At 47.2% G+C, this 27,187-nt stretch overlaps 1 protein-coding gene across 7 annotated transcripts in view; it reads left to right on the top strand.

Annotated features, from left to right (window-relative positions):
- Positions 1-2,004: 2,004 nt before the first annotated feature.
- The window catches only part of ELAVL2 (ELAV like RNA binding protein 2), a 95,394-nt gene continuing 70,211 nt past the window's right edge, over positions 2,005-27,187 (top strand). For 2 of the 7 annotated variants that reach the window (XM_052778180.1, XM_052778179.1), the window contains exon 1: positions 2,176-2,765. The gene's annotated coding sequence lies outside the window, so the exon portion shown is untranslated. Of the gene's footprint in view, positions 2,035-2,175; positions 2,766-5,661; positions 6,086-27,187 lie in introns of those variants that run through there. The other 5 variants (XM_052778174.1, XM_052778176.1, XM_052778178.1 and 2 more) reach the window with 5 other exon arrangements.

The raw sequence follows: 27,187 nt of genomic DNA, 5'->3' as shown, positions 1-27,187 counted from the left end.
TCCAGCACAAGCTGGATGAGGCAAAAAAGTAATCAGCAACTAAATCTAGTAATTCCAAAGACGGCAACACAGTGCAAAGGTTTTACAGATGTTTTCTACTCAGTCTCTGCTCTAACCCGTGCTTCAAAACTCAGCCTAGAACAAATAATCACTTTTTTTCCCGAAAGATGTATACAAAACTGTTGATGTATGCACCCACAGCACAAGGAACATGAGCAAGTTTGTTGTTAATTGTGGTATCACTAGGAGACTTTCAAAAGCAGTTTTCCTGTATCAAAGGGTAAAAGTTGCCATAACTAGACAAGAATAAGCATAAGACATAAGCTGAACAACAGTGTAAACTCAGACGACCTTCTTGAACACGAACAGAGACTGCTGAAAGCATGATTTACACATGCAATTCCACAAACTGTGTGAATAGACATCACTTCACGTAGGACTTCTGTATAACCAGCTTTGAGGGAGGAGCCACCCCCACCCTGTTCTTTATGCAGTCCTTAGAGCCGCTAGCTTGGCACTTGCTCCACCAGGGAGTTATTCCCTTTTTCGGAGTGCTGCTGATTCAAAACATCGGTGATAGATTGTAAATAATCAGCTAAAGACTGTGTGTTCTAGAAAAACATCAGACGCATTCGGCATATAAGTAGTTACATAAAATGTAAAACCAGGCCCTGTGTAACACGCAAGTTATTGTCACAGTAGTAGGATAGGGAGATTATAAGAAAGAAACAGATGATACATAAACAAGCATGTTTTCCATAGTATTAATCATTTATAAACACTCAAGGACACTGTCAAGAAACACTACTTTATGTCTCTATTTGAAATCACATGTCTCTCTATTTTTGCACCTTGCTACATGCAAATACCAGAATATTCTAAATAAGCATTTCCTTTCTGCAGGGTGTAAGTGCTTTGCTATTGGAAATATATTATATACACTTGCATGTTCTGTGTCAGAAAAGACATAAAAGCAAAGCCACGTCTAGGAAGCACTTTGGATTCTGGAAAGAAATTACGATCAAGTGCAATGAAGGTCAAGCAGTATAAGGAATAAACGGCATGTTTCTGAACACCATGCAGAATTTTTTTCTTCCATACAACGCAACCTTTTTCTCTGCGAACACTCCTGATCTGTGCAAGACATAGGAATCGATTGAGTAATGAATAAAAGCTCTTTTTTTCCTTCCTTCCTGTCTCCCTCCCTCCTTTCCCTCCTTCCTCTTTCTTTTCCTTCCTTCCTTCTTTCCCTTCTTCCTTCCTTCCTTCTCTTTCTCCATCCCTCCCTCCCCTCTTTCCCTTCCTTCTTTCCACCCAGAATGTTTGTTACGAGAAACACCACTCATTTGTATGTCCACACTCAGAAGGACAAATCCCAAGAGCAGTCCCTGGGCAGCGATACAAACTTTACACGCGCGGTGCTGACACATGTACGGCCAGAACTGCGTGGAACGGGGTGGGGGTGGGGAGGTGGGGAAGGGGTGGGGAGGTGGGGAAGGGGTGGGGAGGGGAAAAAAAAAGAGGGGACTGCTTTCCTGGCAGCTCTTCATGCGAAGGAATGGTCCACCGACAGCTGGCCGCCCCGGGCCCGTGCCGTGACGCACCGCCCCGCTCCCACACAGCTTCCCGAGAGGACACGAGTCGCCGCTTCCCCACGCAGCTGTCCGCGCTGCCGCAGCGCTGCCCCGCCCGCCGCCCGGCGGCGCGGCGCGGCGCGGGAAGGGATGCGCGGTGCCGCCGCGCTGTGCCCAGGAGACACGCGTGACCGCGGGCCGTGCCCGCCCGAGGGACATCCGCGGGACATCCGCGGGGCCCACCCGCGCCCGCGGAGGCGGCCCCGCGCGCCGCAACGCAGCCTGAAACGAGGCGCCATGGGGCCTGCCAGAGTGGCGGCGCGCGCGGCCAATGGGCGGCCGTCGCCTCGCCGGGGGCGGGGCGACCGGGCGGCGGCCGGGCCAATGGAGCCGCTCGGCGGCACCGCCAGCAGCTTACGTTGCGCCGGGGTGCGGGGACGGTGCCGCGCGTGGCGGCGGGGTAGGCGCGGAGCGGCCGGCGGGCGGGGGAGGGGGGGGGCGCAGCCGCCCGCGGACGCACGGCCCCCGCGCGCACCCCCACGGCCGCGCCGCCGGGCGCGGCACGCAAGACGCACGCACCCCGGCGCGGCGCGGCGGCAGGCAGGGAGCCGGGCGGCGGGGCTGCTATAAATCTGCGGAGCGGTCCGCCTCCCTGCAAGGCACGGCACGGCGCGGCACCGCACCGCACCGCACCGCACGGCGTCCTCCCCCCGCGGCCCCCCGCGCACCCCGCGATGCAGCAGCCGACCCCGGCGGCGAGCCGCTAGGAAGGGACCGGCAGGCAGGGAGGGAGAGAGAGAGACAGAGACCGTCTTTAAAATCGCCCTTCCATCCCTCTTTTCTTTGTTCCTTTATTTCTCCCTCCCTCCCCTCTTTTTGTTCGATTGGGTTGCGGAAGGAGGGTCGTCCTGTCACTCTCTCTCTTTTTGAGTTCTCCCTTTTTTATTTTCTAGTTTTCCTTCCTTTTTTCTTTTTGATTTTTTTTTTCCTCCAGTGTCGGACTGTTGGGGGAGGGGGGAAGAGGATTTTTTGTTTTGTTTTAGGTTTGGTTTTTTTTTTTTTGCTTCCTTTTAGAACTGTCCCCAGTTTAGCTCTCGTGTGTTGTCTTGAGAGAACTGTCCATCTGCCTCTTGCTCCTCTTTATTGGGAGAACTGCACCGTTACTTTTTTTTTTAAGCCGAGGAGAGGAAGGTAAGTTGTGGCTTGATTCTTTCCGTGATTGTACGTTTGCGATAGGGTCCACGCGGACGCCTGAGGTTCATGCCGTGTAGAATTACGTGGATTACCTATGTATTAACACCGTTCGTGCCGCCGGCGCCGAATGAGGCAGTTCGTGCGCATCGCAGGGCGCCTGCCGAGCTGAGTTGCCGGCAAGTGTTGGCAGCGTGGGGAGGGCAGCCGCCGAGGCTGGGGTACCGCACCGCGCCCACGCAGGAAGGCGTGCGCATCCCTACCTGTCCTGGCCCGGCTGCAAAGTTCCCGACGCCACCGCGCCCGTCCGGCCCCGGAGACGTCCACTTGCGGGGAGCATCCGAAGGGACGGACCCGCACCGCGCGGGTGAAGGGAGGCGTATCGCTTTGAGGAGATAAACCTGCATTTGCAGATTAGCCGGGATAAGAGCCCCCCGCGCTTTAATTGCATTAGCCGCACGACGTTTCGTGGCTCGCTGCGGGGCTGGGAGGCGGCTGCGTGTCACAGCGCACAAAGACGTGGCCGGCCGCAGCCAGAGCGCGCAGCGCGTATTGTCGGAGGGCGCGGAGACCGGGCGGCGGCGTGTAAGGAGAGCCGGTGAGCTCTCCCTGGGAGAAGTTGGTTACCGTCGGGGGGGGAGTAGGTGGGGGGAGGCGGCGTGTCTTTTCGGGGAGGTGATTAACCCGCTGCGGGAGGGGGCGCGTCCCTTTGTTCGGGGCGTCGGGGCGCTGCGCGGTGCTCCGCGGCGGCGCAGGGGCCCCGTAGGCGGGGCGGCGCTTTTGCGCGGCGGCGGCGGCGGCGCCGATCTCTGTCCGTGGTCCTACCGGGGCGGCGGAGGAGGCGGGGAGCGGTCCCCGGCGTGCTCGCGGGAAGTTTGCATTCGGCAGCCGCGGCGGGGATCCGAGCGGGGCTCCGGGCAAAGGGACGGACGGGGCATCCCGTCCTCGGGCGCGTCTCCCGTCCTCTCACCCTCCGTCCCTGCGGCGGTGGGAGGGTCCGGGCAGGAGGAGGAGGGAGGCGATGGTAGACGCCGGCGCTGCGGCGTGTGGTCCCGGCAAGGACCGGCCCCGAGCACTGCCATTGTTGTTTAATTTATGCCCAGCACGTTGCTCCGTACCCACCTATTTCCCGTATGAAAATAAGTAATGTGAGAGCTATACAAGCGGGGCAAATTGGTGGCTGGACGTGTTCCGTCAACTCGTTTCCAAGGACTGGTGGTGATGCCTGCGTTGAGACGGTTTGACTAGCCCTCGCACGTTCCAGCGCCGGGAGGGCGGAGGGCACACCAAGCCGCTCGTCCCGCCGGGGACGGGACCCCCCCCCCCAGCGACCACGCCCTCGGGCACTCGCCGGGGCTGTCCCGCGGGACGATCAGCGGCGGGCCCGAAGGAGCGGAGCCTCGGAGGGCTGCCGCGGCGCTCGGCAGCCGCGATCTCCCGGGGGGGGCGGAGGGGGTCCCCACGCCGTCAGACGCCGCCGGCAAACGGGACGGTGCTGTCGCAGCGGCCACTGCCCGCCGCGGGGAGCTCCGAGCCAGCACGGCTGCGCGCAGGGGTCCGCGGAGCGATCGCGATCGCTACGCCCCGTGGGACGGACGGCGCCGGACTTCGTCCGCCCCGCCGGGCCGCTTTCGGAGAGGAGGCAGCGCAGGAGCTCCGGGGCTCGGCGTTTTGCAGGGAAAGGCGGCAAGCCGCGGAACGCCGGGGAGACAAGCAAGCACTGCGGGAGCCCTGCCCCTGACCCCGCCGGGGACCCGACGCCCGGACGCTGACGGGAACGGGAAGGGCAAGCTCCCGCCCCCGCTCCCATCCTGCTCAGTGCAGCCCGCCGCCGCGCTCTCTCCGCGCCCGCCTCCCCGTCGCCCGCAGGTGCTCGGCGGCGGCGGCGGCCGCGGGGCGGTGCCCGACCGGCCCGACGGCCGCGGCGGAGAACGGGGCGGCCGCTGCGGGGTGCCGGCTGGGCCTGGGGGCGCGGTCCCGCGGGCGCGGGGCTTCTTGAGTGGCCGCCGGCGGTGTCACTCAGCCGGCGGCCGCGGGGGCGGGCGGTGAGCGCCTTTATTAGCCCGCCGCCGCCCTCCTCCTTTCTCCTCGTGGCGGGACGGCTTCGGCAAACTGCGACGGCGGCGGCGGCACAGGCACCATCGGAGGCAGCGGGTGAGGGGGCAGCGGGACTCGCCCCTCCGCTCCCTTCCCTGGGCGGCGGCTGCAGCCACGCTCCGCGGGACCTGCCGCCGGCGCCCTCCCGCTCCAGCGCGGCAGGGGCAGAGTGCCGGTCACGGTTTGCTAAAAGGAGGGCGGGTCGAGGGGCTGGGAAGGGCGCGGGGGCTTGCGGGGAGCCGTCGGTGCGGTACCGGCAAAGTGGGCGGCGGGACGCCGGGCCTCCCCGCGGGGCAGGCGTGGAGGAGAAGCGGATCGGGAGTGGGGTTGCAGCCCGGGCGGGGAGTACGGCGGCAGATGGGGCGGCCTGGGTGGGGGGAGGCTGCGCCCGGGGCCGCCGGTGCCTCACCAGGGCCCCCACGGAAAAGGGGTGAGAACCCGGCGTGTGCGGAGACTTTCACCCTCCCCTGTTGTAGGCTACCGACGGCTGTCTGCCGGTATCGGCTTGTTGCACTCCCCGTTACAAACTCCAAAGTATTTGCGGCGTGACATCAAGAGGGGCTTCCTTGTGGCTGACTGATTTATTTATTTATTTATTTATTCATTTTTTCTGCGAACGCCTCTTCTCTCTGCCCCTTCCCCCTTCCTCGTGCTAGGTAGGCTTCATCGCTTTTTGTTTTACGCTTTAGGATTTTCTGAGTGTCTCCCCCCTCCTCCCCCCTCTCCCATGTGGTGCTAATTGGGAGAGTTTAGCACCTGTTATCCGGACAAAACATTGTTCAATAAGCCCTTTGTTTTGTCTGCAACGTCCCCCTGAACGACATTCTCCCCCACCTTCTCCTTGGCGTGGCCCTACCACTTGAGCGTAGCTCCTATTCTTCTTGCAACTTGCACCTCTCTTTTTCCCTCTTGTTTACGTCTGACCTTTTTCTAACCGCATTGCTTATGTCCACAATAGTGCATCTGCCGTCTACTGCCCGCGCCGTCGTGTCTGGCGGAGGAGTTGCCGCCGCCGGAGCCCCGGGGCAGCAGTTGGGCGCGGGTGAAACAGCGCGGGGGCTGTCGCTTGCTGCAGAGAGGCTGCAAAGGGGTGCTGCAGCCGCAGGGGTGTTGCGGCTGCCCGCAGCTCCCGGCGCACCTGTGCGGCTGCAGAGCGCCGGGTGGGCGGAGGGTGCGGAGGCGCACGGCGTGAGCGGCACCTGACGGCGGAGCGGAGCCCGCAGGTAGGGCCGGCGACCGGCGGGGTTTTGGGACGGGGGACGGGACGGGCTCCGTGGCCGGTGGCGGTGCTCCTTCCGATGGAGGAAGGCGCGGTAGCCCCGGGCCGAAGAGGCGGTTCAGTCCAGTCCCGGGGGCGGGGGAGGAGGTGCCTGCGGAGGGTCCCGCCGTGCGGGCCGGGACCACCGCGCCGGAGAAGGGAGCCCCCGGTGGGGGGGGGGGGGGCGGCTGGGGGGTCAGCCAGGTGTACGGCTCGTACGCCGTCTATTTTGTTTTCCTTCGGGGGTCGCTTCGCGCTTAAGGTGGGGGGCCTCACACGGACTTGGTGCGGCCGCCCTGGGTCAGACTGGGGGTCACGCCGTCACCTTTTCGCAGGGGGCTTTGCCTAGGCTGTATACGTCTTTTCAGTTCGTCCTGCCCTGGAAGAATAAAGTCTCCTCGTTCTTGTGTCGTGTGCGTGGCGAGCGAGGCGGCTTTGTTTCATCTGCATAGCGCTGACGATGAGATCCGAGCAGCGAGACGGCTCGGTATCCCTTTCACCTCTGTAATCCCCTACATACGTGCCTTTGAATACAGGTGTAATTTGTTAGAATAATAAAACTGATCTTTATTTAAAAAAGAAGAAAAAAAAAAAAGCCACCACCGCAAAACAATACCCAAGAAAAACTAAATAAAGTGGGCTTATTGTAGCTGATTTAATTGAAGTCTGTAAGACTAAAATGTATTGCTATATTTGTGGAGTTTGGAAGACAACTTTGGTAATGAGGTTTAGTAGCTACGTAGGACTTAAGTGTCTGGTTTTCTTACAAGTGATATTTGATGAAGTAGCAATGAGTATTTCACAACGTGTGTGTGTGTTTTCTTGAAAGGCTAAGAGGTTCCTGGTTTTTTTGTGTTATAAAACTCCATGCCGTTTGATTTTATTATTTATCTCTGCCTTGATGGTCAATTTTAAATTAACCTGGGGGAGTCCAGAAGCTATTCTAATAAGTGGGAACCTGTTCCATTGAGGAAACGGACACTAGGGTATTAGACCTTCAATTTTGCGTTTTTCCTTTTAATCCCATGGATTCTGAATCCTGAAATTACAGTCAGTTTTACTCTTCCCTGGCCTTCTAGAAATGTTGTATTGGGGGTGAGTTTTAAGAGTGGACTTTGAATCTGTTTTATAGCTATTATGCATAAATAACTTTGCAAATACGGAATTGGTAATCCTACATACTGTTTAAAATGGGATATTACTTAGAAATGTAGGTATTTGAAGTTTTTGCTGTGATATATTGAGAGCATTTGTAACTATAGACACAAACAAACGACCTTGAAACTGGTAAGGAATTTTATCACACTTACTAAAAATCTGATAAAGCACATCTTTAATGCCCCTTTCAAATGTCTTGTGGCTGTACCTGAACTGGTATTTCTGCTCAGCAGTAGCTGTCTTAATTTAGTGTATTTTTATTCTGGTGGAGTGGTTGATCCTTTCTGTATGCAGTAGAGATTTTTTAATAGCTTTAGTCCTTGCGATGGATACCTCTTCAATATGTTCATATTTGCATAAATCTCTTCCTGTTTTTGGCTTAGTCATACTAGTATATTTCTGCATGTAAATTTATTGTGACTTTCCCATAGTAAGGTGAACATCAATTTTCATTCTTCTCCCTGGATTCGTTTTAAACACTGTTTTTCGGTGAGAGGGGAAGATCCTTTTATCACTGTGGTTTTTCTTGTCACCGATTTATTTATTGTCTCTTCAAAAATTGAACTACCACACTTGAGACTGAGCTGGGTGATCCAGGTGTGGTGAGTTGAAATTGTTCTAAACAGCTGCTAAATTTAGAATATCTGCTTTAAAAAAAAAAAAAGACACAAAGGCTTTCAGGTTATTTCCCAGTTTTCTGGATGGTAGTGTTCAAACTGCAGTGAAGCCCCAGGCTGAATTCTATTAAAGCCCCTGTAATGCTACTGCTAATGTAGATTTAGCCGGGGGGTGGGGTGGGGTGGGGAAGCAGAGGGGATGAAACAAAGCAAAGCTTGCTCTATTTGGGGACTAAGTAGGAAATAGATGACCTGTGATCTAGTCTTCTAAAAGCCCAAGGAATACATCCTGGGCTTCTTAAATTGATGCCATTGCAGAGGTGGACTTTGCAGGTAAAAAATAGCACAAGGATGCAAATGCAAGCTCCTTCCTAGTAACAGTGATGTTGAAATGCTGCTTTTATAGGTAAAACTCTTGCTGTCTTAAAAGGTAATGGCTTTTGGTTATATTTGTTGCCACTGGTACTCATTGAAGCAATAAAACTGTTTGTTAGCTAATGGATAAGCTCAATTTGTGATGAATATACATTTCAATCTTGCTTTAAAGCCATCTTTGCTTTTGTTGTAATGCTTTTCTAATAGATGCTAGTATCTACAGAGGGGCAGTGAATATTACCAGCTGTTGCTAAGACTTTAAAAGTGAGAGAATGTTGCCTTTGTGCACAGAGCTTTCTTTTCCTGACAGCCCCCCAATCAATTGAAATATCACAATACTATCCAGCAGGAGTAGCTGATGGTGCTTTGGGTTTTGACATCTGTAGTTCCAGTTCTGAAGGAGGCCACTACATGTTTTTTGATGTGTTGCCTGTGTAAATCTACCTAATTGGACTTACCCAGAAGGATTAGTTCTGGAGAAGCTGGTGCAACAGAGTTAGAATTCATAGCTTTTAGCTACTACAACAGGTGGGCCAGATCAAGATGTTTTGTTGCCTAATCCTTATTGTTGAAATTTAAAGTTATCCTGAGTTTCTGGTGGCAAAATAGCCCAGAGAGGCAGGCTCCTTGATTGATTCCCCGTGAAGCTCAGAGAAATTGCCAGTATCGAACAAGCTGCTTTTACGCAGTAGGCATTGCTGTTGATTTGCAGGGACTCCCAGCACCTAATATTTTGCCACTGAGCAACTAAATATCATGCTAAATTTGCCAGAAGCTGTGGTTAGGGAGCAGCTAATTGTTGGTCTTCCCTGTATGTAGAAGTGCTTGCTGTTTCACAGAGGCTTTTTGGCATACAGCTCTGCAGAAAGTACACCTTGGAAGGATGACATCAGTGAAACACTTGGCTTTAGTAGTCAGTGTTTTTTGTAGGGAGAGCAGTTTTTCAGCTTTAAAACTAAGTGAACTAGTTACAAAAATCTTGTGGCAGAAATCTTAGGAAAAGCGTGCTTTCTCAGAAACATTTAAAAATTCTCAACCTACATCAACTTTTTGAAATAGCTCATAATCTAAATCTGACTTTGGCAAAATATCTGGAGTTTTAGGAGCAGTATTTATATGACAAAAAATGTAATGGGAAGGTCTTACTTGCATACATTTAAAAAATGCAAACTGGGAACAAGCTGAAGCTTTCCAGATAGAGCTTAAACTAGTGTCACGCTGTTTTCTATTCTGCTTGAGCCACTGTTCCTCGTGGTACTCCAATACTTAAGCAACAGGGGTTTTCATTTGTTTTGGTAGTCATAGTAAGCCTGGACATAATGTGGGTTTGGAAGAAGCTCTAGTTTCCTAATAGAAAGTCGGGATAAGTGTTAGGTGTTTAAATGTTTTAGCAGTGCTTCACTATTGTGAGTGCAGCAGCCTAGGATCAGAATGTGTATCATTCTAGGCAGTCCTGGGCTTCACTTGATAAAACATTTGTGACAACTGATCCTCCATTCCCTCATAAAGTCCTGACATTGCTGGTGACTCAGATGGTGCTGCTGTTGATGAGAAACTGTGCGAATAGATGCTTAGACCAAACGAGGCTGTAAGATGTTGCAAGAATGAGTATCTTGGTTTGCTGTGTTTAGCAAAAAACAGGTGTATCCCAGTAAACATGGAACAGTTGACCAAATGACTTGGAAGCTAGAAAATACTGAGGTACTGAGGACACTGTAGGATGGTCTTAAGGACTCCAGACACTTTCTCTGGTCTTCAGCTGAGTGTGGAATAGATTTAGAAAACGTTATATATAAGACCGTTACTGAATTGGTAGAATGTAGTGTAAAGTGTGTATGTGCAGTTTTTTGAATACTTAATACCTGAATACTGGTGAAGTAGGGAGAACTTAAACATTCAAATGCTTTGTAAAACAGTCCACACAGGTAGGAGGGGCTGTTCAAGGTGTTCTGGAATATTCCCTGTGATGTATTGAGCAGCCTTTCTGTAGGTCTGTGCTAGCTGCATTTGCTTTCAGACTTCTCAGGGTGAGTTTGTTTAACCAAGTACTTATTCAGATTTAACTGAATAAACTTCATGTATTTTTGTGGAATGAAACTGCAACTGCATGATTGCTGGAATACTGATGTTCTTCTATACCTTAAATCTTAATGATAGAAGTGAAGTTAGTAGGATTTGTTTTACAGAATGGATGAACAGAGTGAAATTCTGGGAAATTAAATTAAATATTTGTTGATAAATGCCTTGGTCACCTTAAGTGCTAAGGGTTGCGAGACGGAGATTCAGCTATGGAAAAGGAAAAGTAATGTAAATTCAACTTCTCTAGCAGTAGTGTCTCTTCTTCTTACCCTTCTGATAATATTTTTGGATACTATCCTTCTTATATACTTTTTCAGAAGTAAAATTATGGTCAGAAGGAGTACTTTGAGTCAGCTTCCCTGTGGCTTTTCAGCGTAATGTGTGTTTTTCAGAGTCTTGAATCTAGAGCTGTGTCTCTCTGTATACTGAGATTTGGACAGTCAACCTTTGTGTGCAGGGGACTGCAGGGTTCTGTTTCTATGTAATGACATGAGAAGCTTACCGTTAATATACCTTAATGTAGTGTGATGGGTTAACCCTGCCTGGATGCCGGGTGCCCACCAGAGCCGTTCTATCACTCCCCCTCCTTCTCTGCTGGACAGGGGAGAGAAAATATGACAAAGAGCTTGTGGGTCAAGATAAGGATAGGAGAGATCACTCACCAATTACCATCACAGGCAAAACAGACTCAGTTTGGGGAAAATTAACTCAATTTATTACAAATCAACCGGAGTAGGGTAATGAGAAATAAAACCAAATCTCAGAACACCTTCCCTCCACCCCTCCCTTCTTCCCAGGCACAACTTCACTCCCGGATTCTCTACATACCCCCCAGTGGCACAGAGGGACGGGGGTGGGGTTTATGGTCAGTTCATCACATGTTATTTTCTGCCACTTCATCCTCCTCAGGGGGAGGACTCATCACACTCTTCCCCTGCTCCAGCGTGGGGTCCCACCCACGGGAGACAGTCCTCCACAAAATTCTCCAACGTGGGTCCTTCCCACAGGCTGCAGTTCTTCACGAACTGCTCCAGCATGGGTCCTTTCCATGGCGTGCAGTCCTTCAGGCACAGACTGCTCCAGCATGGGTCCCCCACGGGGTCACAAGTCTTGCCAGAAAACCTGAGCCATGGGCTCCTCTCTCCACAGATCCGCAGGTCCTGCCAGGAGCCTGCCGCTACCAAAACCTTGCCACACAAAGCCAATACATGTAGATAAAATCAACTAAGGATTTCATGGTTGTATCCATTGTTAATAACAGAACTATAAAGTGCCTTCAAGAAATGGAGTTCCCTGTTTTAAGCTTGCTGCAATGGATATAGAAAGTGAGAAATCAAATAGCTAAACACCAGAAAAAGGGCAAGGGTTTGTCTACCTAGTGTGTATACTTGGCCTTGTGAGCTTGGCACTTTATGTTTTAAAAATATTTGTGGCATGTTATTTTTAGCTTAAGTAGCAAACCAGAGCATTTCTCTGCTTCTTATCTGTGATTAGCTTTGCTATTTTCAGAGTATCTGTGAATACATTCTTGAAGTTATTGTCTTCCTTACATGCTGCAAAAATGACAATACCTGGTCTTAAGCAGCACCTTTGGAGAAAAGTATGCTGAATGGCCAAAAGCTTATAATAGCTCATGGAGCCAGTGGGGCACAAATGCACTTGTTTCACTACAGAAATAGGTAAGGTTCCTGCAACACTGCTCCAGGTGACCCCGTGAGAACTGCATGCATGGTAGGGAGGAGGAGAAGGTCCCTTGGAGCTCTGGTCTAGTAAAGGGTGTCTCTGCTGAGGAAGCTGGGTTCAGGAGGGAATAGGTATTGTGGCTGCAATGGCAGAGGAAAAGATAGTTAGAGCATATTCGGACTTCTGAATTTGCTTTGAGCATATACATGCACAGCCATTGCACCAAAATCGGTAATATATTGCAAGAATGCTAGCAGCGTACATGCCTTCACTATGTTCCCATTTTATTTTTGTAATGGAGTCCTTGTTTTGTGCCGTCCATTTTGTTCGCCCTCTTGAAATGCCAAAAAACTAATGCTGTGACTTCTTCTGTTTTAATTCATCCGTTAGCATTAAATTTCATATGCATCAAAGCACTTTAAAGGTAGAGCAAGATCTTGGTATTTATTTACTTTTTCTGTATCTACTGTTCATCTCCAGTCTTGAACCAGCAAATGTAACTAGTTAAAGGGGTGAACACTATTGCTTGCATATCACAGTTGATTTAAGAAGAGCTTTCAAATCTTTTAAATTTAAATACTAAAATCCTAATACCTGCTATAATTGTAATTAAGGATATTATTTTTATCTCTAGTAATATACTTAGACATCTTGTCAGACTTCCTGCTGTGGTTCCTTTCTACCCAAATATGCATTAGAAACTGCTTTGTTTCCAAAAGAGGGACAACTGAAGTCATAACTCTAAACCACCATATGCTTCTTGTAACAAACTGTGAATGTACTGCATGCATGCAGTGGTGAAGAAATCAGTTTATTAATGAGTTTAACTTTTTCATTTTGATGTGCTTACACCTTGAGCTATAACTGAAAATTTAGTTCCTGACCTAAAACTACTACTGTTAATCTGGCCAGAGCACCCATTCTGAAGGCAACTGGAAAATTGGTGACAAAGTGAACTGCATAAAGTGAGGAAGACTTTAGAAGCTGCTTTTGCATTCAGATAGCTAAACTGTGAAACTTGGCATAGCAATAACACTTGCCTTGGACTGCATCCATGGTTGAGATGTTGGTAGGCAGGATGAGAATTACAGCCTCATTAATGAACCGAGTAGCTAGTTTTTTTTTCTGTAACAGTTGAGCAAACTGAAAGAAAATTAAATGAAGTCATGCTTGTCTTTTGATAAAGGCTATTCTTATAAAGAGAGTGGTTCTTGTAGTGAAATTCCTCTGAACCAGTGCAGCTGAAGGTATAAGACTAGCCATCCTGATGAAGGCCAAGGCTTTTTTTTGGATGTAGCTCTGGTGGTCGAAGATCTTCACTGCTGAAATTATAACTGGGCTGTAGTGTTACATTTTGTGTGTGGAAGGCTTCTTGCATAACTCAGTGTGTATGAGGTGGTGACTGCTTCCACATCAAGTGGTATAACACAGACTACACATACAAAGGCCTGAGCAACTTAATCTAGTGGATGATGCCCCTGCTGGTGGCAGGGGCATTGGAACTAGGTGATACTTACAGGTTGGTTCCAACCCAAGCCATTCTGTGCATCTATGATAAAGGGTCCGTGAGGGGAACTTTCTGTCCAAGTTGGGTAATGTTAAGAGAAAAGTAGATTTTATTATAAATTTGGGGGTTTGATAATTTAGTCTTTCAGAAGTAGCTGTTGCAAAAGGAGTAGATACTGCAGACTTTTGTGGCAAAGTGCAACCTGTTTTTCTTTTGTGGATATGGGCTTTTTTGATCTTTACAAATACTGGTGTGTAACCAGGTGGAGTAAGGATTACCTGTTTTGAAACGTGTTTAAGTGTTTTGAAACAAGGGATGTCAATGTTCCTGAAGAAATGCTAAGTCAAATTGCCTGTCTTTGGTGTGTATTGCATAGAATAATCAAATGTGCCAGGTTTCCTGTTCAAAGCAATGCATGAGAACAGAAAATGAGTTGATAGTTTCTGTAGGAACAGTTTCCTTTTTGGACTTAAATCTGATATGGCACAGTTAATTTACCTTACACTTCTGCATATCAATCTTACATAGTCTTGCTGTGTACTATCTGAGTGCCCAAGATCAGGGACCTAATTTTAGTGGCTGTTCCTAGTACTTCCTCAGATATTCTAGTACTGAAAATTAATGACCATCTAATTGTAACTGTCCTCCTGTTTGTTAAATTGGGTTGACTTGCCCTTTTAAAAACTGATTTATGTATCTTTTCTTGACTTGCTTACCTAAGAAGGCTGTGCTGCTTCTATCTGTATATATCTGAAAAATCTGGTTGTTAGGCTATTAGGAAGAGCTGTAGGCATGCGATTTTAATCATATGTTTAATCCAAATTAAGGTAACTATGAGTAAATTCCCATCAAATGCAGTACATGTATGCAGGAGTTTCCATTGACCTGCATAAATGAATATGAAATGGTACACTCAGGTACAGCAAGATGTAGACAACATCTAATACTACCTGGGCAGCTTTGAACACTTGAATGTGGATGGTGGGTGTTTGTCATGTGTAGTGTGTGTGGACTGAAGGGTTATTTAATCCTCAGTGGAAAAATACAGAAGTTGTACAACAGGATTAAATGGGAATAGGAGCATCAATTTCTTGAAACATAACATTATTTTGAAGTACTGTGGGTGTAGCAAAGAGGTGAAGATGCCTTTCATATTTGAATGAAAGATTAATAGTTTGAGCAGTGTCTATGACCCAAATTTGAGAACTTGTAAAGCTGATCAGTCTCTTGGGACATCTGTTAAGGTATGCCTGACTCCATGTAACTTGTAATGCTTTTTGAAAATTCATCAGACAGTGGGTACAGCTCATGAGTCCTTAGCTTCTGGGTGTGCCCTTCCTTCTGGTACGTGTCAGTTCTGTTTTTTCTTTCCTGACCTGAGGAAGATGATGAGCTTACTTGCATGCTTAAGGACCTATGATCTTAAGTCAGTGGCTATCTCCAAATCAAAACTTTGGTGGCATTGTAATGCTGTCATGTTAAACATTTTAAAAAAGTTTGCTTGAAGGCTTATGCTACTTGACAGTCTACTCATTACAGAGGCTCTGCCCTGCTTTGGCTTGAAGATGATGGGCAAACATTGGAGACTTTTTTTTTCTTTCTCCTAGTTTGGTAATTTTTTTGTAGATCTTAAGTTTGGCTGGGGAAGTTGCGCACTGTATCTCCTAACTTGAAGAGTCATTTTCCACACCTTCTTGAACAAAAAAAAAAGTGTCAGACCAGGCTTTTAGCTTCTGGGTCAAGAAAAGTGTTCCCTGAGGAGCAGCTTCCCACAGGTGGCTCCTCTGTACCAGGCAACCTTTGCTGAGAGCCTAAGCCTTTCCTGCTGGTGCTAGCTGTTTTTCAAAAGTTGCTTTGTAAGTAGCACAAAACTAGGTGGGACTAAATAGTGAGGAGCTATTCCCATAGCAGAGGGACCCCTATGCCAATCTCCCTGCATAGATAGTTTGAAGCAGGCTGCTTCCTTGCTTATTCTTCTACAGGGATTTCTAAAAGTAGTTTTTTTCCTCCCCTTGCTCTTCTCCCTCTGTAGTGGGGGAAGAGTAAGGGGAGGAGAAATAGGAGCTTTGTGTGCCGTCTTGGCATTTTTCATAAATTGCTGCGGTTCTCCTGAACTCACTGGATTTCACCAGGAAAGCAGTGACCACGGAAACTTGAAGTAAGACTTTGAGGCGGGCTCCCTCCTCTTTTCCACCTAGGATCTTCCTAGTCATGTCATGCTGATCTGTGTTGGGACTTGGGCAAGAGATGGCTGCCTGACTTTCCCTCTGCAAAGTGGTAGCTTGCTGCTTTGGGTGTCCAAGGTGTGGATCTGTGGCGGGGCGAGCTGTCTGGGAGGAGGTCTGGGGCTGCCCTTACCAGACACGGCTGGTTCCAACCAGATCTGCAACAGCTTCACCTCTGCAGGACCCAGCCAAGCCTGCCCCCATGAAAACCTACTTAAGAAAGGACAAAGTAATGCCAGCTGGAGCAGAATGAGGGGAAAGTGTGAGAAAACAGCCCTGCGAGCACAGAGGCTGCAGGAGGGGAGGAGGAGGTGGTGCCGCTGGCCTGGGGCAGGAGGCATGGCCCTGCAGCCTGCGGAGGAGACCATGGTGGAGCAGGCCTTTCCCTGCAGCCCATGGAGAGGACTGTGCTGAAGCAGACACATGCATGGCAGCCCGTGGAGGACCCTGTGCCATAGCAGGTGGATGTTTGCTGAAGGAGCTGCTGGCTGTGGAGGGCCCGTGCTGGAGCAGGGGAAGAGTGTGTCCGTAAACCTCTGTCTTCCTTGCCCCACGGGGGGTGGTGGGGAGGAGGCAGAGGAGTTGGGAATGAAGGATTGAAATTGAGCTAGGGAAGGTGTTTTAAATTTTTTTTTTCTTACTAGCTAAATCCATTTTAATTGGCAGTACACTAAATTAATTTTCCTCAAGTCGAGTCCATTTTGCCTGTGATGCTGATTGGCAAGTGATTTCCGTGTCTTTTTTCTTGACCCATGAGCTTTCTCATCCTGTTTTCTCCCCCTGCCCTGCTGGAGGCTGGGTGGGTGTTTGGCAAGCCCACCAGGCAGGTCACTGGTGGGTGGCTTAGTCTGTGTCAGAGGGCAATGAATCTCTGAAAAACAGGCAGCGTACTGGTGGCCAGACAGTTGGCTAAACAGAATGATACGTAAGGGTGAAGATGGCTGTGCTGTGTGTTTAAAAGGCTTCTGGATTTAGGTATGTCTGCTCTAATGTCTGTGTGCCTGTGAGACGTGGCTTCTCCAAATTCTGTCACCTAGTTAACAAGGAATAAGCAGGCTTTAAAGTGGCGCAGGAATGTGCATCCAGGGTGTTATTAGTGAAAGGCTTTGTATTTTCTTCTGTACTCCAAGTTGTGCTTGTCGGAAAAGATGATTGCTGTATGTAAGTATTGTAGGTCCCCAGGCAGGACAGCTGCTAGATGCATTTCTGTATGAGTACCTGACCTGACAACAGATTTCTGTCTTCATTCACACTGGCATTTGATGAAGTTTTTAAATGTTTGTAGAACAGGTATTCCTGTCAGAACAGGTGTTCCTGACAGCCACAGATACTGTCCTTCCCAAGAGGGAGTCAGATGTTGAAGGCTTTCTTAATTTTTAGGTAGGGAATAGTTCCCTGGCATATGACTTGCTCCATTGTTCTTTTGTTTGCTAAACAAAGAAATCAGCTGTTGAAGTTGGTCCTACCACCTCTCTGTGGTCTAGGCAATTGTTGTTAATGTCTTGTGTTCAATGCCATGATTAAAGATACACAGTCATCCTTCCCCAGCAGTGACAGACCTTAAATTGCCTCTTTCTGCTAGGTCTTTGTCCCTTCTTTTGAGCAGTGAAAGAGTTAGGGTATTGGTGTTGGCATTAGGTGGTACATGTAGATGCACAGGAATTGCAACTTCAGTTTGTGGGTCAGTCCCCCTTAGCGAGTGACTGGGTATTAAAACTTCCCTACTTAATTGTCTTTGCTTTTTAGCCAGTGATAACCTGATGGTCAGTCTCCACTGCTATTGATACTGAATAACAGGACACAGGATAGTGAATGAATGAACAATGATCTGAATCCACAGTGTCAGTGCAAAGCAGTAATGACCTTACTGCCTTACAGGCATGCTGTTGTGGGAGGGTTGTTGCTGTCAGATGTCTGTGATTTGGGATGCTCTACAGGGCTTGGTGGGGCTTCTCCAGCCCCCAGACAGTTGCCCACTATTTGCTGCTTATCCCTGTGGGCAACAGTGGCAGCCAAGGGAAGACTGAACTAAATCAAGTGAGCCACAGAGCTCTAGGAGTGGAAGCAAAGGACTTGGGAGCTCTGGAGGAGGTCTCCTCAATCCTGCAGTTGAAGGATAAGAGTTTTGGTGGAAGTAAACACTATTTGGCAGTTAAATGGCTTTTTGGCTAGTGTTGCTGTTGTGGTTTAACCCCAGCCAGCAACTAAGCACCATGCAGCTGCTCACTGCCCACATGCCCCCCCCCCCCCCCAGATGGGGGAGAAAATCGGGAAAAGAAGTAAAACTCGTGGGTTGAGATGAGAATGGTTTAATAGAACAGAAAAGAAGCAGCTAATAATGATAATGATAACACTAATAAAATGACAATAGTGATAATAAAAGGATTGGAATATACAAGTGATGCACAATGCAATTGCTCATCACCTGCTGATTGATGCCCAGTTAGTCCCTGAGTGGTGATCCCGCCACCCCCACTCCCCCCAGTTTATATACTGGGCATGACATCACATGGTATGGAATACCCTGTTGGCCAGTTTGGGTCAGCTGCCCTGGCTGTGTCCTGTTCCAACTTCTTGTGCCCCTCCAGCTTTCTTGCTGGCTGGGCATGAGAAGTTGAAAAATCCTTGACTTGAGACTAAACATTACTTGGCAACAACTGAAAACATCAGTGTTATCAACACCCTTCTCATACTGAACTCAAATCATAGCACTGTACCAGCTACTAGGAAGACAGTTAACTCTATCCCAGCTGAAACCAGGACAGTTGCGTACAGTGTTTTGCCTCCTATGACAGTGTGTCCCTCTTTGAGGAATGAGGACTGAGAGAGAGATGTGGGACAGCTGACTAAGGCAAGAGCATCTTTGTCAAAGGGTTTGCCAACCTGGGAAAAGGACTTGAAATGTATGGTGGGTGGGTGTGTGCAGCAGTAATAGCTTGCAGTTAAGTGAGGAGAATAGAGGTTGGGGCTTCAATTGTGGGCAGTGTTATAGGAATGAGAGAGCCCTCAGGAAGGATAAAACAGGCCAAAAGAAAGCCCTCTTCGGGTGCTTGTACACAAGTGCGTGCAGCCCAGGTGACAAGCAGTGGGAGGTAGAGGTCTTTGTGTAGGTCAGAGCTGTCCGACTGCTGGAGGAACTGAGATGTGGTGGGACTGCTCATGTGACTACTGTCCAGTGATGGAGGTATGCCGGGCTTCTTAGTAAGAGAGGTAAGAACAGTCTGTCCTTTGTCTGGAAGAGCAGCTCAGATGTGTAGAGCTCTTCTAGCACTTAGGAAGATGAATGGTCATATCAGGCTTCATTGCACAGGGAACTCATGACTGAGTTCCAGTGCAAAAAAGAGGTGTATGGGAGATGGAAGTGAGGACAAGACATAAAGGAGAAGCATTGCCAGTGAATAAAGGGATGGTGGTATTAGAAAAGCTAGAGCTCAGCCGCAGTTGGTGAAGGATGTGAAGGGCAACAAGATGGATTTGTACCAATAATGTAGCAGCACCAGAATAAAAAAAGGAGATTGTGGGCTAGCTGCTGAATGGGATGGATGATTTGCTGACAGCCGATGGACAAGGCAGCGTGGTGCCCAGTGCTTTTATTGCCTCAGTCTTCACTGTCAGGGTCTCCTGAGCTCCTTTTACATAGGAAGAGGGTGCAAAGAGGACAAGAGCTGCTGGGAGTAGGAGAGGGTCGGGTCTGGAATCTCTTGAGAAATCTCAACTGTTTGAGGTCCAAGGGTCTGAGGGTATTGAGAGAATTGTCTGCCTTCATGGTGAGGCCACTGTCTAATATTTTTGGCAGATCAGGAAGGTTCCTGATGACTGGTGAAAAGAAGTTTTGCTGCTACTAAAAGTGAGCGCATTAAGGATTCCGTGGGGAGCCTCACTGTAGTCCCGGGGTAAATTGTTGTGTGAGTTGTCTTTGAAGTCATTTCTGTGCAAATTAAACAAAGGTGATTGGAAGTAGCTAGCATTGATTTACAAAGGGTAAATTGTAGAGGAAGAGACTATCTTTGAAATTAATAGGTCTGTGGATGAGGAGAAGAGTGATGTCATCTACGTGGAGTTGAGCATAACTCTTCATGTGGTTTCCCACAGAATCTTTGTAATGGCTTTGGGATATGAAGGTTTAGGTGGGTCAGCAACTAGATAGGTGTAAAACTGCTAAGATTTTGGAGCTTGAATTTCAGTGGTTAAAACTTCATGATCTTCCTGGAGGCTTGTAACAAGTGGAGGTCTTGGGGACTCTGTGCCACCTATTTTATTTACTATTTGCTTCAGTGACCTGGGGAAAGGGAGAAGGTTGACCCTCATCAAGTTTGCAGACAGCAACTGAGGGGTGTAGCTGATGTTCTCAAGAATAGGACTGCTGTCCAGAGGGACCAGGAGCAGTGAGAGGAAGGGGCTACCAGGGATCCTGTACAGTTCAGACAGGAGCAATATGCAGGTGTGTCCTGGGTGGGCAGAGACCTAGCAGCAATGCCAGCAGGACTAGGGGAAGAAGGTCCTGAGCCCTGGCAGGCAGTGAGCCGAGTAGGGCATGGGGGTCTAGAGATAAGGGAAAGCTTTTCCCCCCTGACATGAACAGCTGGGCAGTGGGCTTCAGGCCCAGGGAGACAGTGCTGTCTCCTTCCTTGGAGGGCTTCCAGCCCACACAGGGTAAAGTCCTGAGTAACCTGGTATGACCACATGGCTGAGCCTGTTCTGGGTGGGGGGTCAGACTGGAGACCTCCTGAAGTTCTTGCTGGCCTGAATGACTCTGATCTATCTACCTCTTTTGCCTATGAAATGCATTTATTGGACAGAGAACTGAGGCATGGCAGGTTCTTTTCGACTGAGTCTTACAGAAGGAAGAAACAAACACAACTCTGGTAAACAAGACCTTGTTTTTATAGCATGGCTGAAAGATCTTTTTAGGGGGTAGCTTTGACTTGCTGTATCTGACCTAAAAAACTAGAATTGTATTGGAGGGACAGGCTGGTGGTAGGTAGAAGATGTCAAGATCAGATTCTGCTTTGTCATCTGTGCTCTTTAAGAGGTTAGTGGCTTGGAAAATGCGCTGTAGTTTTCAGTTTCATGTGATATAAGCATTATGTAGAGAAGAAGCTGACAAACCCAAGCTGGAATATTTTAATAACCAGAAATGCCAGCACAGTATGAAACTACTGCGTGTTCCTACGAGTGCCTTTCAAGGTGAAATCCAGTCCTTTGCACTGTTTAACAGTTGTAATACTACTTTGGCACTCTCTCCCTGTCCTTTCCTTCAGGCTGTAGGTATTTGGGATAGCAATTAGACACCCAGTATTGTTACCTACTGTGTGGGCAGCTGCCCTTATGATTCTACTTTACACTTAATGTGTATCATCAGTTAACAGTTTTTCCCCAAGGTTTTTCATTAATAGTAGTAGAGCCAGATGTTTGCTAATTCTGAGGGTCTTTATGGTACTGTTCTTTTGAGAGGAAAGAATTTAGTTGTCTCTTCCTCAATGGAAGCTGACCTATTCAAAGAATAAAAAGTGATATGTCTGAACTTGTTTTCCTGGTGGGGATCAGCCTAGAGGCAAACAGGCTCCATATTTAGATTTTAAGTAGTCTTCAGAGGCCTCTTGGAGCTGAAAGGATGCACCTTTGCATGAACCACTCAAGAGAGCAGTGGCTGTCAGAAGACTTTTCTGGAAATCCCCAGGGGCAGTTCTGGGCCAAATGAAGATCCTTTGGCAGCTGGCATGTTCAGTGTGGGGATGTCAGTGATGGTCTCTCTGGGTAAGAGGTGAGCTATAATGAGTGCTACTGGCCAACCCTGAACCACTCTGTGCCAAGTAGAAGCTATTCACAGTTGTTTCTTGTATATCAGTTAAGTTGGAGTTTGGCTTTTTTTTTGAGAATGCTGATTCGATGGCAGAGGGGTTTTAGGCACACTCCTAGGAGAACATGTCTGAGCTTTGACCAGCTTTAGCCTTTTTCAGAGGCAGGACATCCAGTGTCCTATGGATCAGGGTAACTTGGTGTTGGCAGTACCATCTTTGTTAGAACAGTCTTTGGTGCAGTAAGAGAGGAAATGTGGCTTGAGAGGAAATGAAAAATGGAAAGGTGTTGCTAATGAGCCAGAAGACTGAAGATGGCTGTAGTGATCAACCTGTTCATGCAGCAACATAATGTAAGTCTGGTTTATTTTATGGTGTGTTAGACGTGGATATCCTTGTTGTTCGAGAGGTAACTTTTGCTTCTTTTCCAGCTTCCTGATTTGTGGAACCAACTGTAGCATTGTATAGTTAAACGGTAACTTAAATAGGGAAGGCAAAGGACTAGCTGCTCTGTACTTTTATGCAATAGGGAATTCTGTATAGCAAATGAGAAATGTAAAAGCTTTGTGTCTATAACCACTTCCTTTCGACAGTAATGCTTCTGGCATGTACTTCTGCTTCCGGTTATGAGCCTGTTATGCGTAAAAGGCATGCTTCTTCTGTGATTAACAGTATATGGCCAACTGGTCACAACCTGTTTATATCAACAGTACCTTACTTGCAGCCCATTTTTCTGTGTTGTATAATACTGGCTGATCTCAGGAGCATTAGGATGCAGAGATACAATGAAGAAGTTTCCTGAGCATGAAAGGCAGTGGTGGTAGAGAGGGGAGGGAGGGATTGTAAGTAGTTGAGGTGTTGCCTCTGGCTGAGATACGATAGCTAGCTGTCCTTGTTCTGTGTTTACTTCACTTTGCTGCAAAAACTATTTAACTTGCAGTATGATGTAGACAATTTTCTTAGGACTTGGGAGGTAAGAAGGAACAGAACATGTGTTTAAGAAGCCTTTCCCAGCGTCTTCTGTGGGACAAGCAGTAGTGGTCATGAAAACTAGGTAAGTACCTGGAGAATTACGGAAAATTGGATAACATGACTATTTTAGAGTGAAGAGCTAATGGTTGTGCTTCATCTTTGCCTTGATACTGATGTGTTCTTCACTGTCTCCAGTCCTTCAAGCGCAATGCATACCTCATGCGAGTTGCCTCTAAAGGCACTTAAAAATAAGGATCCTAAACTGCACTTCTAGTGCATTCCATCTCATGGCTATTCATTCCAGTTAGCAGGGATTGTCTGTGCAGATCAAAACCAACATGGCTACTGTCTTCTACAGTCACGATACCTCTTCAAAGCCCAGAGATGGTTCTTAAGATGAAAAAATTTGTTCTCCTTCAATGGGAGGAGAATAAGTGGATCTAAAACTGCTTATGTGGGACTGCTAGTAACTACCCATTGTGGTGTTGAAATGTAGCACTTTTTGTCTTGGGCTTTATAGAACTAGAACACTAACTGAAGTTAATGTTTCCATCTACTAAAATAGAATTAGTGATAAAGTGTTGTTCTGTCTGCATTCCAGATTCCCACTTGTCTTAGGAGAAGCCCATTGCTCAGGATTTAATCCTGAGAATAGCTCTGATGCATCAGAGTTGAGTGAGGTAGACCAAATAGATTGTGGTGGGACTAGCAGTGGTCCAGCCATGCAACCAAAATGTGGGAGTGATGATGTGGGGAAACTTGCTCTATCTAAGCTGCTGAATCCAGTCATATGAACAGGTACAAAGGAAACTTGAAAAGCCTGGAAATAGACTGATGTCGTAGGGAGGGAGAAAACCTCCAGAGCTATAGTAGTCCGATGAAACTCTTGGATGTTCTTATTTAATCCTTGTTCTATGACTAGATGTCCAGATGTTCATAGATTGTTCTACCACAATAGCTGCCCTCTAATATCTAGGCGAGACCTTCAGATTCATCCTTCCCAACCTTCCCAAGTGATGTCAAGAAGGAATTGTATAAAAAGAGTGCTTGATGACCCTCTTCTAAAGAAGCCTGCCTGAATTTTTATACATCTTTTCAGCTCAATGAATTGTAACAAAAATAGCCTCTCTTCAAGGTCAGGTTCTGGAGTGAACCAGGGTGTTGTCATCAGTTTATTAAGGAGAGTGGCATTTGGAATACTCTTAATGGTGAGCACCTGGCAATTGCTGTGGCTCTTCCTCTAAAGGCACTCTTCACAAGTTATCTGCAGTTTGTTTTCCTTGAACTGCTTTGCTCTTCCTTGATAAGGAAGTGCTTATGACTTACTGTGCTGTGTGGGTGTAGCCAGAACACACAGCTTCTTGCTGTCTAATCAACATTTTCCTGCTTTTTTTTGCATTTTGAAACTAATCTTTCTAAAGCTAAATGTAGCCACCCTTAAAACCTGCAGCACTGCTGCTGTATTTCAGTGAAGTGGTACTAGAACACAGACCTGTGCTTCTTTTCTTCTGTCCTTCCTCCACCACACAAATATTTGGGTAGGGAAAGGCTTGTGTTAACATAGGGATTGTAAGTGACCTGGGATTTACGTATTTTCCACTGTCTTTTGTGAGAAGCAGGGTGTAATATTCTATGAAGTTGTCTACCTGACATGTAATATTGTCTGACTTGGAGAAGGTGAGTGGAACCTGTGAGGACTTAAGGTAGCTGTGTTCATTGTGGGGCCTCCTGCCAATGAGCAAACAATTGATACTGCAGTTGTGTACTTCTCAGTCCAATAGCAATAAGTTACTGTTGTTCATATTAAGGTAGCCGCTTTTTTCATGTAAGTCTTATGTTAAATTTATGTAAGATGAGTCAAGAAGTGAACTAATGCAGTCATGCTGGAGTTCTCACCTGCCTGATGCTCTGTGTGGAATTTCTGGAAGCAGAAGTGGCCACTTGTGAATAGCTGTGACTGGTTCTGGTATGTGCTGTTTCTGATGGCAGTTTTCTCCCTCAGCATGAGCCAAGACACTGGTAAGACTAAAAGCCAGGGCCCCTGGTTATGCAACAGCAGGATTGTTCATCAGTTTGGTGTTTCTGCTCTGCTGTTTGTGCCTCCGTGCATAACGTGTATGCTGTTTCAAACCCCTATTCTACATGAAAAGAAATGAGTGTATTTGAATAACCAGCAGAGTTAAGAATAGTGTTTTTGTTCAACTTCAGTTAATTGTTTCTAGCTATGGTTCTGCTAAATAGGCAGGCTCTTGTGTTTTGGGGTAGGAATTTGCTGAAAGTCAGGTTGACTGTACATCTTAAGCCAGAAGTAATTAGAAGATTGCTAACCTGAGTGGTATCACTGAACTGTTGTTCAGTCACTTTGTCCTTCAGCATTTTGAAACAGTGTCTTGAAATTTCTTATTGTGGCATCCATTGGGATGGAGGATGATGAGTGGGAAGCAAAACCACTGTTGACAGTTAACTAAAGTTGGAGGTGCTTGGTAGCTACAGCACTGCAAAGGTTATAACAGAAGAACACAGGTGTACTCAATATAACAAGTGCTCCAGGCAAGAAAAGATTAAACAGATGGTGGGGGGTGGAATTATTTCAGTATAACACAGCTGTAAAACTTTGTGTTTTCAGGAGATGTCAGTGGAGACTCTGCTTGTGAAGAATTCCATAGGCAAGATTTGATATGGGGAGGGAAAAAATCCCAGAAAGCCAGAATAGTGATGAGGAACTTGCACAATAGATCAAGCAGTAGTTGCTGTTCAAGGCAATTTCCTTCTGCTTCAATTCATTCTCAAGTGTGTTTTTTTCTCTTCTTTTTATAGCTTGCATACAACTGTTCCTTAACATTGAAAAATTCAGTTCTGAAGCATCTGTAAAGGCATGACACATCTTGTCTGTCTCCACTTGATAAGGAAGCTGTCACAAACAGCCTTGAGGAGGTAGACTGTGCAGTCGAAATGTCGGAACAGAATTGGGGAGATATACCAATTTGATACATCAGGAGTTTATCTTTATTAAAAAACTCTTGAAGCACAAAACTTTGTTTATTGATCTTCCTTGTTAAGTCTGTGAATTCACTGAGTCCATTGACTTCCTTAGAAGGTAAGGGTAGTGTTGGCAGGACTCTTTTGAAAGAAACATGGTCTTGGCACTGGTCTGCTTTTACTTGCCTATTTATGCTGGTAACAGTAGCAGGGATATAAGCTTGGGGAAAAAGTGGTGCTTATTAGACAAAATGGGCTATTCTCGTGAGCATAGGTGGAATGCTTTAATGTACTCTTGAGAACACTGTTGTCCTGGGCCATGTTCTACAGTGTATATTCTGACAACTGGAGAATGGAATTGCATGGCAAGTGGAGGACTGTGTAAAGAATTGTGATCTAATGAGGGTGAAATAAGCAGTGTTGAGCTAGTATTTTAAAAGCTGAATGCTACTTTGCCACATAATTTTTCTGGAGTCTTGTGTGTGTGAATTCTTTCTCCATTTATACTGATGAATTGAGTAACACAAGTATATCCTTTGCTTTACTGTTGGTATTTCTGTAAGGGACACCTCAAAGGTATCAGTCCCTCCACAGGACATATGGGTGATATGCCATCCTATTTTTTCCCCAATGTTCATGTAGATTATAACACAGTACTAATTTGAAACTTTACTAATAGCATGACCTAGGGGTGGAAATTTAGGTCTCAGATACTCCTTAAGTCTTTCTTCCCTCTTTCTCATTGCCCTATCTTGCCTGTGAATCATTTTTGCTGTTGACAGTTGTGGAAGGTAAAGTTGATATGTAGATTTACCATAATGTATTCCTGTACCTGCAAGTGCATTTGAATGTTAATGAAATATAGTATAGAAGAACTCGCATTTGCCATGGCAGATAGAATAATAGGATGACTACATGATGGATCTGTAAGTTTCCACCACTTAGGGATGACAAACTTTTCAGTAACTTTTTCCAGTTGTGGGGAAACAGGACACAAACTTAATGTATTCAGCTTGTGTTCAATGCTGTTCTAATGACTAGAGCTGGTGCTAGTGGTTAAACAGCCCTCTACTGCATATGTACCTTTTTTTTTTGTCCTTTAAAAACTATCAAAGGTACTTCAGTTATATTAATGACTGAAATGATTTAGAATTGGAGGTTGGCAGGCACCTTGGGATATTTTCTGGTTCATACCCCAGTTTAAAGCAGGGTCAGCCTAGAGCATGCTGCCCAGGACAATGTCGACTTGCGTTTTATATGCAGAGAGTCTGCATCCTCTCTGGCGAAGCCATCCAGTGCTTGTCCATGTTAGCTGTGTGGATAAGTTTTCAAATGTTTAAACATAGTATGTTGTCCTGATGCTGGATACATCTGAAAAGAGTCTGGCTCAGTCTTCTTTTACTCCCTTCCATCTGGTATTTGTACTGGTCTTACCAGTAAAGATCAAGGTGAAGGAGGCATAGACTATCTCAGCCTCTTCCATGTCCATTGTCACCAGGTTCCCTGCCCCGTTCTGCAGCAGGCCCACATTTTCTGTGGTCTTCCTTCTGCCTTTCTTTTTCCAGATGTCTGTCTCAAATTGACCTAAGTCTTTGGTTATGCTGCTAAGTTGAATTAACTTCCACACTTTTGAAGTACACATCATGTAATAAGCCAACTTGCTAGCACTTAAAA

The sequence above is a fragment of the Harpia harpyja genome, chromosome Z, assembly GCF_026419915.1.
Source record: "Harpia harpyja isolate bHarHar1 chromosome Z, bHarHar1 primary haplotype, whole genome shotgun sequence".
In the NCBI taxonomy this organism is placed as follows: Eukaryota; Metazoa; Chordata; class Aves; order Accipitriformes; family Accipitridae; genus Harpia; species Harpia harpyja.
Note: the sequence above shows the minus strand (reverse complement) of the source record. Positions and strands in the feature narration are given on the sequence as shown.